This window comes from Choloepus didactylus, chromosome 9 (assembly GCF_015220235.1).
Source record: "Choloepus didactylus isolate mChoDid1 chromosome 9, mChoDid1.pri, whole genome shotgun sequence".
Classification (NCBI taxonomy): domain Eukaryota; kingdom Metazoa; phylum Chordata; class Mammalia; order Pilosa; family Megalonychidae; genus Choloepus; species Choloepus didactylus.
The window spans coordinates 38,125,088-38,140,364 of record NC_051315.1 but is presented as its reverse complement, the minus strand read 5'-3'; the positions used below and the strand labels follow the sequence as shown (position 1 = coordinate 38,140,364).

Sequence of the window (15,277 nt, the reverse complement as noted above, 5' to 3'; positions counted from 1 at the left end):
TTTTAATGTGGAAAACTCAATATACGAAATAAAATTTTCAGCATTAAAAAAATGTAATTTGATTTCAGTCTCCAGGGTTTTCATTTCCTTTAATGCTCCAAATGGCTCAAGCCTCTATCCCACGAGCTATGGGGGGGCCAGGGCCTCAAAAATCTTAAGGATTTCTGGGAAGCCTGTTCCAAATTTTTCCTGCTGAATCATTTCCTGAAACTGCTGTCCTTGTTCCAACCTGTTTTCCCCCATCCTTCTGCCTCCTTTCCCAAAGAACCCCTTTACAAGTCTATTGTGAATAATCTTATTTTACTGAGGGTTGAGTATAATTGAGGGGAAAGAAAGGAAACTTAAAATTGAATTTCAGACATGATGATCACAATAGTCCACAGCTACCGTGGTCTGGAATTTTTCATAGACAATCTGTCTCCTCAGGTCGCAAATTCTGCCAAGGTGTGTGAGTCTTCTAAACTCTATAGAGACCCTTCTCCTGTCTGTCTCCTTCTCTGAAGTCAGGCATCCCCAACCCCCAAGCTCGAAGAGGCCAGCTTTCTACACACAAATTCCTGTTGCTTTATACTGAAGAGAAAGTTGGCCCCACCTTATCCCACGATGGGCATAGTAGTGGAACAAAGTGCTCACCTTATACCCAGTAAGACATTTCTTAATCAAAAGAGCTAGTTCTGTTCCTAAGACTTCCACCATCTCTCTAAAGCAACTGGCTTAAAATGCAGCCAACTCTAAAAGTAACCCATTTTTATTTCCCTTTTACACAGATACTTTGAGGAGGTAATACTCAGATTATAGGAATAACATTTTTTTATCACAGGATATAATACCTCTGTTGTCCTTAGCTGTTGACAGACGCATCACAATTTTAAGGCTAGAGGAATTGGAATATCAATCTGGGAGGAAGATGACACCTTCTAACATGTCATTCAATGAGCAAACAAGATTCTACTGTTATTCCTTTGTAGATGCCTGCGACAAAGTCTATAAATTGGTGGTTTGGTGCTTAGGATGTATTTTTGTCAAATGAACAGTAGTTAGATCTTATATTTTCCCACAAAGGTCTATTTAATACCTGTGTGGCTTGAAGACGGTAGCAATTATGCTGGCTTGAGTTCTGGATCCTAGGAGTGGGAAACCATGTGATATAGGAGAAGGGAAAAAGAAAAATTAGTTTTCTTCCACTCATAACCCTAGACGATTAAGATCTCTCCCTGCTAGTTTCTAATACCTCATCTGGACCCCTTTTCCGGTCTTTTCTATCTCCTCTTTTGGCAAGGCCCTCCCAGGTCCTTCTCCATGGCACCCCATCTTGCCTCACGAGCAAGTCCTTCCTTCAACCAAAATCCCCATTGTCTTAGTGCCGCTAACCTCAAATGTCAAGAGCAACTGTCTGAATCAGTTAGCTCATAGTAAAGAACACTTGCTAATATTGTCATATTTCCAATCAGTAATTTTTCCCTTTTAAAATAATATTTAAATACTTTCAAACATATTTTTATGTGGTGGGATTTCAAGTTGGAACACAAAAAAATTTAAGAGTGTGGAAGAAGATATTTTCCAGAAACAGGGAAGGGAAAGATAGAACATTAGCAAGACACAAATACCTAGAATTTTGTCCCCAGAGTGAAACTGCATGGTGCAGATTAAAAGCATCCAGTTGTTTTTGCTGCAATTGATTTTTTTTTTTAACTTCAGCTCCCATAGAGGAGGCAGCAAATCTTTGCAGAGTGGGGCTGGTTGTTTCAGAATGCAATTCCTGAATGAATGTTTTAGAAGCATGTCCATTGCCAAAATTAAAGTATACCTAGCAATGGCAAAAGCTAATTACATTATTTCAAAGTAGCACTGAAAAATGACCATCATTTAACCCCTACTTCCCTATATTCATGATACAGCACATACCAGAGTACAATGTAAATGTGATATAGTAAACGATAAAAGAGCCCTAGATTGTAATAAGGATTACTGAATTTTTTCTGGATGTGCTACTAAGTCACAGGTACAAAGTAAAGGAGATTATACCAGATGATCTCTAAGGTTCTTTTTTGCCCCAAGAGTCACTTACTATTCCATCAGTCTATTACCAGCCCAAACCATGGCCAGGGTGCAGTGGCACAGCCACCCTTTTATAACTGACTCACTCATTCCCCCAGCTTCAGGAAGGGTTCTCCAGGTGAGCCTCACCCCTTGAATGGCCTTTGCAAACAGAAATGTCTTGCCCTCTGGGGACATCCCATATCCAATGACTGGCCAATGTAGGAGTATAAAGTTCTGACCCTCAATTCAATACAACCCTAAAAGCCCAGCCTAGCTCCAAAGGTCTCTGTGGGATTGGCTGAGGCCTTTGATGCAACAGTTTCTCAGTTTAGATTCTCCTTCTGCCAAATCCTGCTGCTTGCACGTCCTCACAGGTGTTGCTGTGAGCACCCCAGTAAATCTCCTGAATGCATATCTCAGTCTCAGAGTCTGTTCCCCATGGAACCAATGGAAGACAGCTGGTACAAGGAGTGGTCTGAGGAAGCAAACACTGAAATGGGATGTTGGAGAAAGATCCTGTGCCGAATGGCTGGTGAGGGGCATCCCATCAGTAGTGATAGCTGGAGTCCTGATAGTCCACAGCATGCTATAGCAGTACAACTGTTAAAAAGTTCACTGTTGTGAACGGGGATAGCACACCTTTGGAAGGCGAGGTGCCAGTGGGTGCAATATCACAGATGTGAGAAAGGTTTAAGGAAAGTAGAAATTGTAAGGACAATGAAATCTGAAACTCTTGCTAAAGGCCATCTATGCACTGGAGAAAGACAAAAATAAGTATGATTTAAGGCAAGGTGTGAAAATCAAAGGGCCTCCTGGAAACACATAAAGGGACTGTAATCTCCAGAAAGGCAGAAGAAGCTGAGCCTTTGGCCCAGGAATTAATTTTCAGTGTAGTAAAACACAAGAGAAGGTTGAATTCTCAGTTCTAGTCAGTCTGTTATACCAAGGTGTTCCAGTTTGCTAATGCTGCCCTTAAGCAAAATACCAGAAATGGATTGGTTTTTATAAAGGGCATTCATTTGGTTTCACAGTTAGAGTCTTAAGGCCATAAAGTTTCCAAGATAAGGCATTAACAATCGGGTACCTTCATTGGAGGATGGCCAATGGCATCTGGAAAACCTCTGTTAGCTGGGAAGGCACGTGGCTGGTGCCTGCTCCAGAGTTCTGGTTTCAAAATGACTTTCTCCCAGGATGTTTCTCTCTAGGCTGTAGCTTCTTGGGGCAAACTCTGGGCTAGTACCTCCAAAGTATCACCAAAACTCTGCTTTCAACAGCTGTCTTCAAAATGTCTCTGTAAGTTGTAGCTCCTCTCTCAGCTCCTGTGCGTTCTTCAAAGTGTCCCTCTTGGCTATAGCAAGCCCGCTCCTTCTGCCTGAGCTTATATAGTGCTCTAGTAAACTAATCAAGGCCCGTGCAGAATGGGTGGGGCCACACCTCCATGGAAATTATCTAGTCAGAATTATCACCTACAGTTGGGTGGGTCGCATCTCCATGGGAACATTCAACCAAAGAATTACAATCTAATCAACACTAATATGCCCACACAAGATTGCATCAAAGATAATGGCATTTTGGAGGACATAATACATTCAAACTGGTACACAAGGTCAGGGCCCTGCTTAGGAAGGAATGGAGCCCTGATACTGGAATGGGAATATGTAGATCCATGCACTTGAGAAACTTGAAATTCCAGAGTCCATTGAACCCTTTGGGCCTTCACACATGGCCCACTTTTGTCTTTGAAAGTATAGTGCTTGCCCTTTTGGCTAGAGACAATGCAGAGGCCTGTGCTTTATAAGATAATACATGCCTCTCCCGCTTCAATGGGATATACCCACCCCTACCCTCCTTTTCTCCAGACCAATAACTTGGGTCATGTCACATTACAAAGCTGGGGACAAGCTGTACCCCTAAGGGAGAAAAGGGACTAGGTGGTAAAGGAGCTGCAGGACATAGCCCATATGTACTGGTAGGAGCCAGAAGAACATGTATGGCACTGGATTCAGGAAGATGTTGGAATATGAGGGTTGGAGTAGAGGATACAAAGTTGGATAGGGGAGAATTTACCATTTTGGGAACATTCTTCCATATTACAGGTTTTAACACTCTAGCAAAGAACCCAGACAATGAGAATAACATGTTGCTAGAACAGCTCTTAGAAGCATGGAAAAAAGTGATGGCCCACATTAAATAAAGTAGACATTTCAGGAATGCTGTTGCAGATGGCAGGACAAGGGATCAAACAGCTCAGGGAAATGGGCATAACTCCCATTACTCTCAGTTACCAACTTGGGGAACTTGTGCTTTCCCACACCTACAACCTGGGCTCTGTGGCTTTACAGGAAGAAAGCTTCCACCAGAGGACAGAGAAAGTGTGTCATTAAACTTTAAGCTATGGCTGTCTCCTGGACACGTAGGTCTCCTTGTGCCAAAAGATCAGCAGGCAAGGAAAGGAGTTACAGACGGGTAATTGACTCTGATCATCAAGAGGAGAGAGGGTTGTTGTTTCAGAAGGCAGCAGCTCTGAGATCTTCTACTTTTGTTATCACAATCTCCTTTAGTATATGCTAAGGAGCATCTCTTGCTCCTTCCATGCCCTACTTTGAGAGTAAATGAATAAGTAGAGCAGCAACAGCCTGAGATCCCTCATGGATGACTATCTGAGACACTCCACCAGATAAACCTCCTGAACCACAGAGGAGCTACCTAAGCAGCACCTAAGAAATAAGAAATGGGCAAGAGGGAAGAGTAATACAAGTATAAACTGTGGCCCCAAGACCAGCTACTGCAACAGGCATGGACTTCTGTCCATGTGATGGTTAAGTTCAAGTGTCATCTTGGCCAGGTTATATGGTGTCCAGTTGTTTGGTCAAACACACACTGGCCTAATTATTACTGTGAGGATATTTTGTGGATTTAAATCATCAGTAAGTTGATTGCATCTCTGGCTGATGACATCTACAATCAACTAAGGAGATTGCCTTCATCAGTGAGAGAAGTCACACCCAATTAGTTGAAGGTCTTAAAAGATCTGATGATTTCAGCGGTTTAGAAGGAAGAATTTCCATCTCTATGTCAGCTAGCCACATTCTCCTGGGGAAATCATTAAAAACTTCATCAGAGTTCCCAGCTTGCTACCTGCCCTATGGCTGCCCACAGTCCCATGAGGCATTCTTATAATAAATCTCAGAATATATAGTTCTATTTCCCTAGAGAACTCTGACTAATACACCCACTAAACTTCCTTTTCTACTATGGAGGAGCTGTTCCCAGAGAGGGTGAAATTATTACTAAAAGGTAGTGGATCCAAGCAGTGCAGAGATGGACTATAGTGGATGCCACTGTGCCCCTCCCAGTACGCTCTGCCAGGCCTGAGGAACTCATTTCCCCAGCTCTCAGGGGTGCTGCCAGCTGAGGGATCACGGCTGAATCCCTCCACAGGAACTGAAAGAGATCTTCCTTGCCCGAGTTCATTACCCTCACCAGGAGGCAGCTTGCCTCAGTTCAAGACACTTGGAAGGGCTATGTCATTCCAGAGCTCTCTGAGGGATGGGCTGAAGCCTTTATGCAGTGGCATTGCAGTTCCATTCCCTCTGCCCAATCCCAGTGCTCTCTCCTCTTTGCAGGAGCTGTTACTTGGAGAGCACTCTCCAGGAAATTTTCTGAATTCCCATCCCCCTGTCTACTGCAAAGTCTGTTTTCAGAGGAACCTGTCTTAAGACAGTCAAATGCATTCATTTTTTGTGGAGGGGTGGGGGAGGTGGGGGTGGGGGTGTTGACAGTGACACAGTGGGAAACTAAGCAAATACCCATACCCATGGAACAAACCAAGAGTGATGGGACTGGGGGTTGGCAGCAGACAGTGCCTCCAAACCTTGTTTCAATCATGGCTCTTATGTAAAATATCATCCAAATTATGAAGCCTCTTCCCTACCGTCACACTTTTCTCTAGGCTTTTTTGAGTCCTGGGGCTATAGTTAACCCAGGAATTAACTTTCGACTCAGCCTTAAGTATGCTGACTTCCCCTTTCAGAAATAGCCAAGATGATTTTTTTTTTAAATCACACCTAGGTTGTACTTGGAGACAAATCACCATGTATTGGAGTTGGGAACCAGTTACATTCTGTACATAAGTGATTGTTTTATGGAGAGTTTCTAAGAAGTTAAAGCACACAGATTAAAATATCTCCAATGTGTATTCCCATGGATTTCTCCACTGGTCCCACTTAAATCTTTTTCATTAATGTCCCATAATAGCTGTGCAAATGGAGAGTCCAAACTTCTATTTGCACAAGAGTAATTCTGAAAGGTTAAATGTGGAGTAAATATCCCCTTTTGAGGAAGCCAGAGGTAAGTTCAAAGAGGAAGGAAATTAAAAGGAGGATTACAAGAGTTGAGGACTCCAAGGTGCAGAGATAAAAGCAAATGGCTTCAAACACTCATCAGTGAGCAGGATTCCCTGCAACCAAGAGAAAAGAAGAGGATCCATGGATTAAGACGCAGCTCACAGTTTCTACAACACCCCATTGAGAAGCCAGGTTTCTAACATATGATTACTCTTGAATTCTGTTTCCTGAGAACCAGTGCTTGAGAAGGTGTGCAAATGGAAAAGCCATCAGTGGGCTACAACCAGATCACTCAGAACTTAAGTAACTACTGGCTGTTTCAACAACCTCTTCTTTGCCTCTGCCAATCCAAGTGCTCGCGGGTACCAGGGAGGCCATTGCACTGTCTGACCCTATGAAATGCTCTCCTTTCCCTAACCTGCAGAGTGAGTCAAACAGCACTCCAAGTGTTACCTGCTTCCCATCACTTTCCCCACCCATCCTCTCTGTACATGCAAGAGGAAGAAAGCAGGATCTCTGCCCCTTGCCATGCCACCCCTTAGTGCTGAATGGGAAATGAGACAGCATTTGATAGATGCCTGTGAGCCATTATGCCAGGCCTTGGCCAATGGGGGATTTCATGAACAAAGTGTTTCCTAGCTAGGGCAGCTTCACCAGCCATGGAATACAACCAATAAACCATAACCAAGCAGTTTTTCACAAAGAGTTGTGTGCTCTCTGCAAGAGTCCATTTCATCAATCACTTGCTGAATATGAGCTGCGTCAGCTGCTGAGCCAGGTACTAGGTATATAAAGAGAAAAGGAAGGACAGGATCTGCATTCAAGGGGTTCAGTCTGGTTGGGTCAAAAAAGTGCTGGGGAAAGAACAGGAGAGACAGCAGGATGTGAGGGCTAGGGACTGGGACTCTGGGAGAGGCACTCCTAGGTTCAAATCCCTGCTCCACCGTTTACCTCTGTAGAACTTTTGTCACGTTCATTACCTGGCTGGGCCCTCAACTTCCTAATCTATAAAATGGGGATAATGCTCCTAGAGTTGTTTTGAGAACAAATCAGGACAAAATAAAGAGCTTGCACTGTGCCTGGCACATAGAAAACACCTACTAAATATCAGTTTCTGTTACACTAATTACTCAAGGTGGGAGTAGACAAGTACTGACTGAGACCGTTACAAAGACACTTTAGTTAAATGTGCTAAAACACCCAATGCTAAGTCATCTGAGTTTAAAGCCATGGGATATTGCAATTACTCCCACCCCATATTCTGATGTTCCAGACTTCTGTTATCATTCCTGTCACTGTCAAGATCCCAAGATCCCAATAAAGCACGCACATGCCCTGCACACACCCCCGATAGCAACATGTTCCTGTGTGCCTGCAGGTGGGAGGTGTGAGTTCAGGAAATGAGGGTAGAGTGACAAGGCGGAGGTTCAACACACCAGCCGAACAGCAAGGTCCTCACATCAGCCTAATTTTAATCTTATTCTCTTCTGTAAATTGGATTTACATTAAAAGGAAAATGAATAAATGTTACCCCTGAGAGAGATAAAAGTATTTTCATTTTAACGGTGACCTTTTTGTACACTCTATTTTAATTTAAAGGAATAACAACTTCATGTTTGGGTTTATATTGGTAGGCAAACTTCTCCCAACCTTATTAAAATCACACCACGCACACACTGCCTCTTTATCCCCACCCTTTCCTTGTTCATGGGTCCCCCCCAAACTTCCAAATTGCAAGTATTAAGAAACTATCAAGTGTAATTTTTTTTGTTGTTATTGTGAAGGGGTTATGAAGACTGCCAGAGACAATGAGCTATTGTGGAAAATACAATTCTAATATGTCAGTGGCCAGTCAGTGGGCATTTTATCAGTTGTTCACTGGCTACATAATGCTTCTATTAGATACTATAGTTAGACAAAGACGCATTGTAAAAGAAGAAACTTAGTTCAATTCATATAACGTACTCTGCCAGGAATCAATTACTATAAAGGACCATTTTCCCCTCAAAAATTCACATGTGTGGGAGTTTTCTTTTTTTTTATTCAGTCTAGCTTTATAATTAAAATTACAACTGTATTAACAATAGCTAGCATGTTTTTCTTTAAGGCTTAAAAGCATTTGCTGGAAAATGATTGTTTGATTTAGCAACTGCTTCAGGCAGTCAACCAAGATGCATGCTTGGAAAAAGAGCCTTGTGTCCGGACCATAACCTTTATGAGAGGAGAGGAAAAATCTGAACCTGTAACAGCACCGACCACTGTGCTCAACAGTATAAATATTCCTGTCTTTGACTGGCATTTAGCATTATAAAAGAAGAATGATGTCCTCCATTACAGCAAGAGAAGAATCATCAATCCAGTTTACATGAAGATTTTCTAGGTCCTTGCGTCAATCATTTCATAAAATTATTGATTAAAAGAAATAGAAAAGGAGTGAAATGGCATAAATAATAGAAAAACATTGAAAACCTGCACACACTCAATGTTTTTGAGCTTATGATGCAGCTCTCAATTCAAATTTAACCTTCAGACACAAATGCCAGGGACTGTGCCATCATTTTACTGATTGTCCAAGGACAATCAATTACTTCCATCTACTCAGTGCACAATTAGACACCCATTATACAAAAATACAAAAACCTAGGATTCAGATACTAATTTTTCTTTTTATTTAAAGTATAACATACATTATAAAGAAGTATAAGCATATGGCTTGAAGAATTATAACAAAGTGGACATGCAATGTGGCTACATTAGAGATAGAATATTAATTACCCTACCTCCACAGCCCCCTAAATGCCCCCTCCAAATCAGTAATCCTTCCTCTCCCTTCAAAGGTAACAGTACCTTATTCTTAACACTATAGATGAATTTTGTCTCTCTGTGAACATTATGCAAATCAAATCATACAGTATATATGACTGTGTACTAGGCTTCTACTGCTCAACAGAATAGTTTTTGAGAATCATCCATTTTATGTAATCCACTGTTCATTATTTTTCATTGCTGCAAAGGATTCCACTCTATGACTACATAAAATGTATTTAGTCATTATATTATTAATGGACATTTGGATTGTTTCCACTTTGAGGATATTACAAATAATTCTGCTATGGATATTCTTGTACATTTTTTTGGTGCACTTGTGCAAGCATTTCTGTAAAAGATATACCTATGAGGAAAAGTGCTGGATCATAGGATATGAGCATACCTGACAATAGTAAATAACAACAAATAACTTTCCCAAGGAATTGTACCACATTACACTCCTACCAGCAGTAAATGAGTTTCCACTTCTCCATCTCTTCAGCAATGCCTGGTAAGGTCAGTCTGTTTAACTTTTAGAAATTCTGGTGGATATATAGTGGTAACTCATGGAGGTAAAATTTGCTTTTCTCTGATGACTGATGCGGTCAGAGACTATTTCATATGTTTATTGACCATCTGAATATCCCTTTTAGGATACTCAGGTTTCTTGTCCATTTTTATATTGAGTTGTCTTATCTTATTGTTTTGAAGCAATTCTTTATACATTCTGGAGAAGAGACTTGTTTTAGGTTACCTATGTTGCAGATATCATCTCCCTTTCTTTGCCTTACTTTTTCAATCTCTTAATGATGTCTTTTGATAAGTTGATGAAATATCAATCTTTCCCTTGATGGTTATTATTTTTTCACCCTCTTTTTACCCTAATTCCATAAAGATGTTATACATTTGCTCTTATAAGTTTTATTGCATTTATCTTTCCCAGATCTACAATCCAGACATAATTAATTTTGTTTGTGGTGTGAGATAATGGTCAATTTTTTCCCGTATGAACACCAAACAATTTTATTGGAAATACTTTTCATTTTCCTCCGCTCTGCAGAGCCACTTTTGTCATGAACCAAGTGTTCAAGCATGCAAGGGTTTGTTTTCATTTTCTCTATCCTGTTCCTTTGGTCTCTTTGCCTATCCTAACTTTAACAGTACATTTGCTTGGCTATTATAGCTTTATAATAAATCTTCCTGTCTGTTTATAAGTTCCTATCTTTGATTGTCCTCTTCAAAACTGTATTTTTGTTTTCCATATAAAACTTGGAATCTACTTATAGTTTTTCATGAAAATAATTCTCCTGAAGATTTTCACTGGGGTTTCATTGAAACTGTAGATAGATTTGCGAAAGAACTGCCATATGTAAAATATACTATTTCCCTCCATTTATTCGGGTCATCTTTAATTTCCTTCAAGGAAGTTTAAATTTATCTCTATAGAGGTACTGAAACTCTTAGATTTAATATAATTATATCCAAGCTATTTAATATGGATTGAATCCTAGCTGTTTAGATTATTTAATTTAGACTTAATCCTAGCTATTTAATGTGATTATGGTATATCCGAAATTCTATTTTCTGTTTTTTGGTGTATAGAAATACAATTGATTTTTATGTACTAACTTGAGTCTAACAATAGGATATTAAAGTCACATTAATTCTAATAATTTATCTGTAAATCCCTTTGGATTTTCTGCTTATGCGATCATGTTATCTGTGGGAAAAAAACAATGGTTTGGTTCTATTCTAATTTCATATCTTTTTCATGTCATACTGAACTGGTCATAGAATAGCTTAGAATATATTCTCGAATACAAATGATCACAGGGACATCCTTGTCTCACAGTGTCGGAGGAAAGCTTTCAACATTTCACCATTAACCATGTTGTTTGCTATAGATTGTAGAGATCATTTATCAGAATTAAGGATGTTTTCTTCTCTTCTTAGTTTAAATGAATGTGAATTGTGGAGAGCCGTCTCCCGGGACGGGCATAGCGCATGCGCTGTAAACCTGCTCCAAAGTCCCCCCGCCCATCGAATGAGCCAAGATGGCGCCCATATCCTGCTTCCGCTTATGACGTGCACACTCACTATTCCTATCTGCCAATTGAGTGCATATGCGCGGCGCTAGATCATTGGTTATGAGTAGAGTACTTAAGAGTTTGCCCAAGCGAACCTCGGGGAGACAGCCCACTAGGAGCCGTACCTGACGGCCACATCGAGGCTGCTCTCCCGCGAGGCACTCTGCCCCGCGTGGAAACCTGTAACAGAGAATGCTTATCTAGCTTCAGTAAAAGACTTGCTCTCGCAACCGCCGTGTGGCTCGAGTCGTGACTTCCAGCCAGGTCAGTTTGCGTGGTCTGCATCTCTCTCTCTCTCATCCCTTGTTTCTCCCCTCGCCGGCCGGGGAACAGGGGTCGAGCGGGGCGGCGCCGGACAGTGAATTTCATCCAATTCTGTACTCTGTTAACATAGTGAAATACTGATTGATTTCTAAATGTTACATCTTTCTCGCATTTCTAAAATAAATCCAACTTGATCACGATTATCTTTTGTATATAAATATGTTGCTGTATTGCATGTTAATATTTGTGTAAGACTTGGCCTTTAGTTTCCCTTTCCTGTAATGTTTTATCAGATTTTGGTATCATAAGCCGAGTTGGAAACTTCTCTCTTAAAACTGTATTCCTGGAAGAGTTTGCATTTGACCATTTGCCAAACAGTTTGTAGGATATGGTAAATCAAGAAAAAAGGAACAGATGAAAATTTTCAAGTATAACCCACAGTGAATATATTTGGATATGTAAGAATCTTATGGCCTCCTTAAGGCAGCAGTGTCAACGTGTATAAATTGTATCCTGAATATAATTTGATAGATATAGTTTAATGCCTGCCATATGCAAGGCAGTGAACTATATACGGTATAAGAAAAAAATGCTTAAGACATAATTTCCTGCTTTTAAAGAGCTTTCATGGTCACCGGGCGCGATAATCAGCACCGGACGTGGCTTCCTGCTCTCTGCTGTCCCTGCTGGCCTCGCGGCTGCTCCAGCAATGCAGAGCTGCCGCCTCCGCCATCGCCCCTTCCACCGCTCCGCAGAGCGAAACGAAGCTGTTACCATCTCTGCAAAGAAACTTGCCCAGCAGATCAAGCAGGAGGTGCGGCAGGAGGTGGAAGAGTGGGTGGCCTCGGGCAAGAGGCGGCCGCGCCTGAGCCTGGTCCTGGGTGGCGAGAATCCCGCCAGTCACTCCTGGGTCCTCAACAAAACCAGGGCGGCCGCGGATGTGGGACTCGCCAGTGAAATGATGTTGAAACCAGCTTTTATTTCAGAGGAGAATTGTCGAATTTGATCAATCAGCTAAATAATGATGACAATGTAGATGGCCTCCTTGTTCAGCTGCCTCTTCCAGAGCACACTGAGAAAGGTCTGCAATGCTGTTTCTCCAGACAAGGATGTTGACGGCTTTCATGTACTTAACACAGGGCAAATGTGTTTGGAACACTGTTCCATACTCCCCATCACCCCATGGGGTGCATGGGAAATAATCAAGCGAACCGGAATTCCAATGCTACGGAAGCATGCGGTTATGGCTGGAAGATCAAAGAATGTTGGAATACCCATTGCAATGTTACTACACACAGACAGGGCACATGAATGTCCAGGAGGTGATGCCACTGTTACAACTCATTGCTATACTCGGAAAGAACAGTTGAAGAAACTTATATTTCTTGCAGATATTGTGATATCTGCTGCAGGCATTCCAAATCTGATTCACAGCAGATATGACCAAGGAAGGAGCCGCACTCACTGATGTGGGAATAAACAGAGTTCAAGATCCCATAACTGCTAAGCCCAAATTGGTCAGAGATACGGATTTTGAAGAAGTCAGGAAGAAAGCCAGTTACATCACTCCAGTCCGTGCTAATGAAGAATACCATTACTGCTACCAAAAAAAACTGCTGAGGCTTGAAGAATGGGAAGTGTTGAAGTCTAAAGAGCTTGAAGTAGCAACCAATTAGCTGTTTTATCTTCTCTTTTATGAACAGCCTTCCAAGCAAGCTCAAGAAGCAAAACAGGCCAATAGAAATGCAGTATTTTTTCATTCTACTGAAATGGTTTAAAATGGTGCCTTGTGGGTAAAAGTCGAAACTGCCTGTGTTTTAAAACTTCAACTTCCATGTGAGACCAAGGGAAGAGATGTCTATTTGGTGCAGGATCTATATTTTCTAAAACAGTGTAACTCTACAGTCGGTTTGTTCAAACACCACAATTGCATGGAGATTTGAATAGGAAGTGAGATATGGTGGGTTGGTATAGGTTAGAGTGAAATAGTGACACATACCAAAGTAATTTGGGCAGAGAATAAAAAATATATTTACACCCCCCACCCCCACCCACCCCGCCCCAAGTCGCTGGGGGAAGGTGCAGAAGTGTTGGACTTCCTTACCTGGACTGGTGTTGATGTTGTCACAAACATTGGGACTGGCGGTTTGATGTGCCGAGCCCTTTATCACGGGACTTGCCCTTGTGGGGCTCATTACTGCAACGGAGAAGCTAAACTTGCATGTAATTGTGCCTAAGAGTCTCCCCCTGAGTACCTCTTTGTTGCTTAAATGTGGCCCTCTCTCTCTCTCTAACTGAGCCACCTTGGCAGGTGAACTCACTGCCCTCCCCCCTATGTGGGACCTGACTCCCAGGGGTATAAATCTCGCTGGCAACACAGGATATGACTCCCGGAGATGAATCTAGACCTGGCATTGTGGGACTGAGAATATCTTCTTGACCAAAAGGGGGATGCAAAATGAGACGAAATAGTTTCAGTGGCTGAGAGATTTCAAGTGGAGTCAAGAGGTCACTCTGGTGGGCATTCTTACACACTATATAGATATCACCTCTTAGGTTTTAATGTATTGGAATAGCTAGAAGTAAATAAAACTACCAAACTCCAACCCAGTAGTCTGGACTCCTGAAGACAATTGTATAATAATGTAGATTACGAGGGTTGACAGTGTGATTGTGAAGGCCTTGTGGATCACACTCCCTTTGTCTAGTGTAGATGGGTAGAAAAGTGGGGACAAAAACTAAATGACAAATAGGGTGGGATGGGGGGGATGGTTTGGGTGGGGTTTTTTTACTTTTATTTTTTATTCTCATTCTGATTCTTTCTGATGTAAGGAAAATGTTCAGAAATAGATTGTGGTGATGAATGCATAACTATATGATTGTACTGTGAATAGTTGATTGTATACCATGGATGATTGTATGGTATGTGAATATATTTCAATAAAACTGAATTTTTTAAAAAAATGGTGCTTTGTATTTATTGAAAGCTTAAATGGGTGGGTGTTTGCACACACAGTTCTCACCCAGGAGCACGCAGTATCCTACTGGGCCATGGGACCCAAGAGAAGCCATTCTCCTAGTGATCAACCCAGGCATTGTCATATTGCAAATGGATGCTTCACTTTGTCAGTCCCAAGAGGCCATTGTAGTTGTTACAATTTGCCATTTCTAGGATTGAATTTCCAAGTGCTACTCCAGTAAGAGTTGATACTGGAGTAGCACTTGGAAATTGTTCAACTGTTCAAATCAAAGGAAAAACGTTGCCAGAGAAAATTAAGGGAATTGAAACAGGAAGAAATGATAGTAATTGAGTAAGAAAAAAATTACCCAGATTTATACATGTATTCATTGATAGCCAGATTCATCTAAATAAAAAATTGTGGGGAAAGCCCCAGAGTTCTGTCTTCAAATTGTCTATACTCATTTCCTTGGTGATCTTAACTAGTCTCATTGCTTAAAGACCGTCTATACATTGATGACCCCTAATGTTTAAATGTCTGGCCTAGATCTCTCCTGTGCGCTCTGTAGCTAACTGTCTGTATGCCATCTCCACTCAGTTGTCTACTTAGCTGTGCTCTTCCCTTCCCCAAATCTGCTATTCTCTCCATCTTCCCAATCTCCCATCTCACTTAATGGAAAACTATAATTGCTTAGGCCCAAAACCTTGGAGACATTCTTGACTCCTTTCTTTTTCTCATATCCCATAATCAATTTATTAGAAAATCCAACTGG

The 15,277-nt window shown here is 41.4% G+C and overlaps 1 pseudogene; it reads left to right on the top strand.

Moving 5' to 3' along the window:
- Nucleotides 1-5,375: 5,375 nt before the first annotated feature.
- Nucleotides 5,376-13,221, top strand: LOC119543708 (annotated as a pseudogene).
- The last annotated feature ends 2,056 nt before the right edge of the window (nt 13,222-15,277 follow it).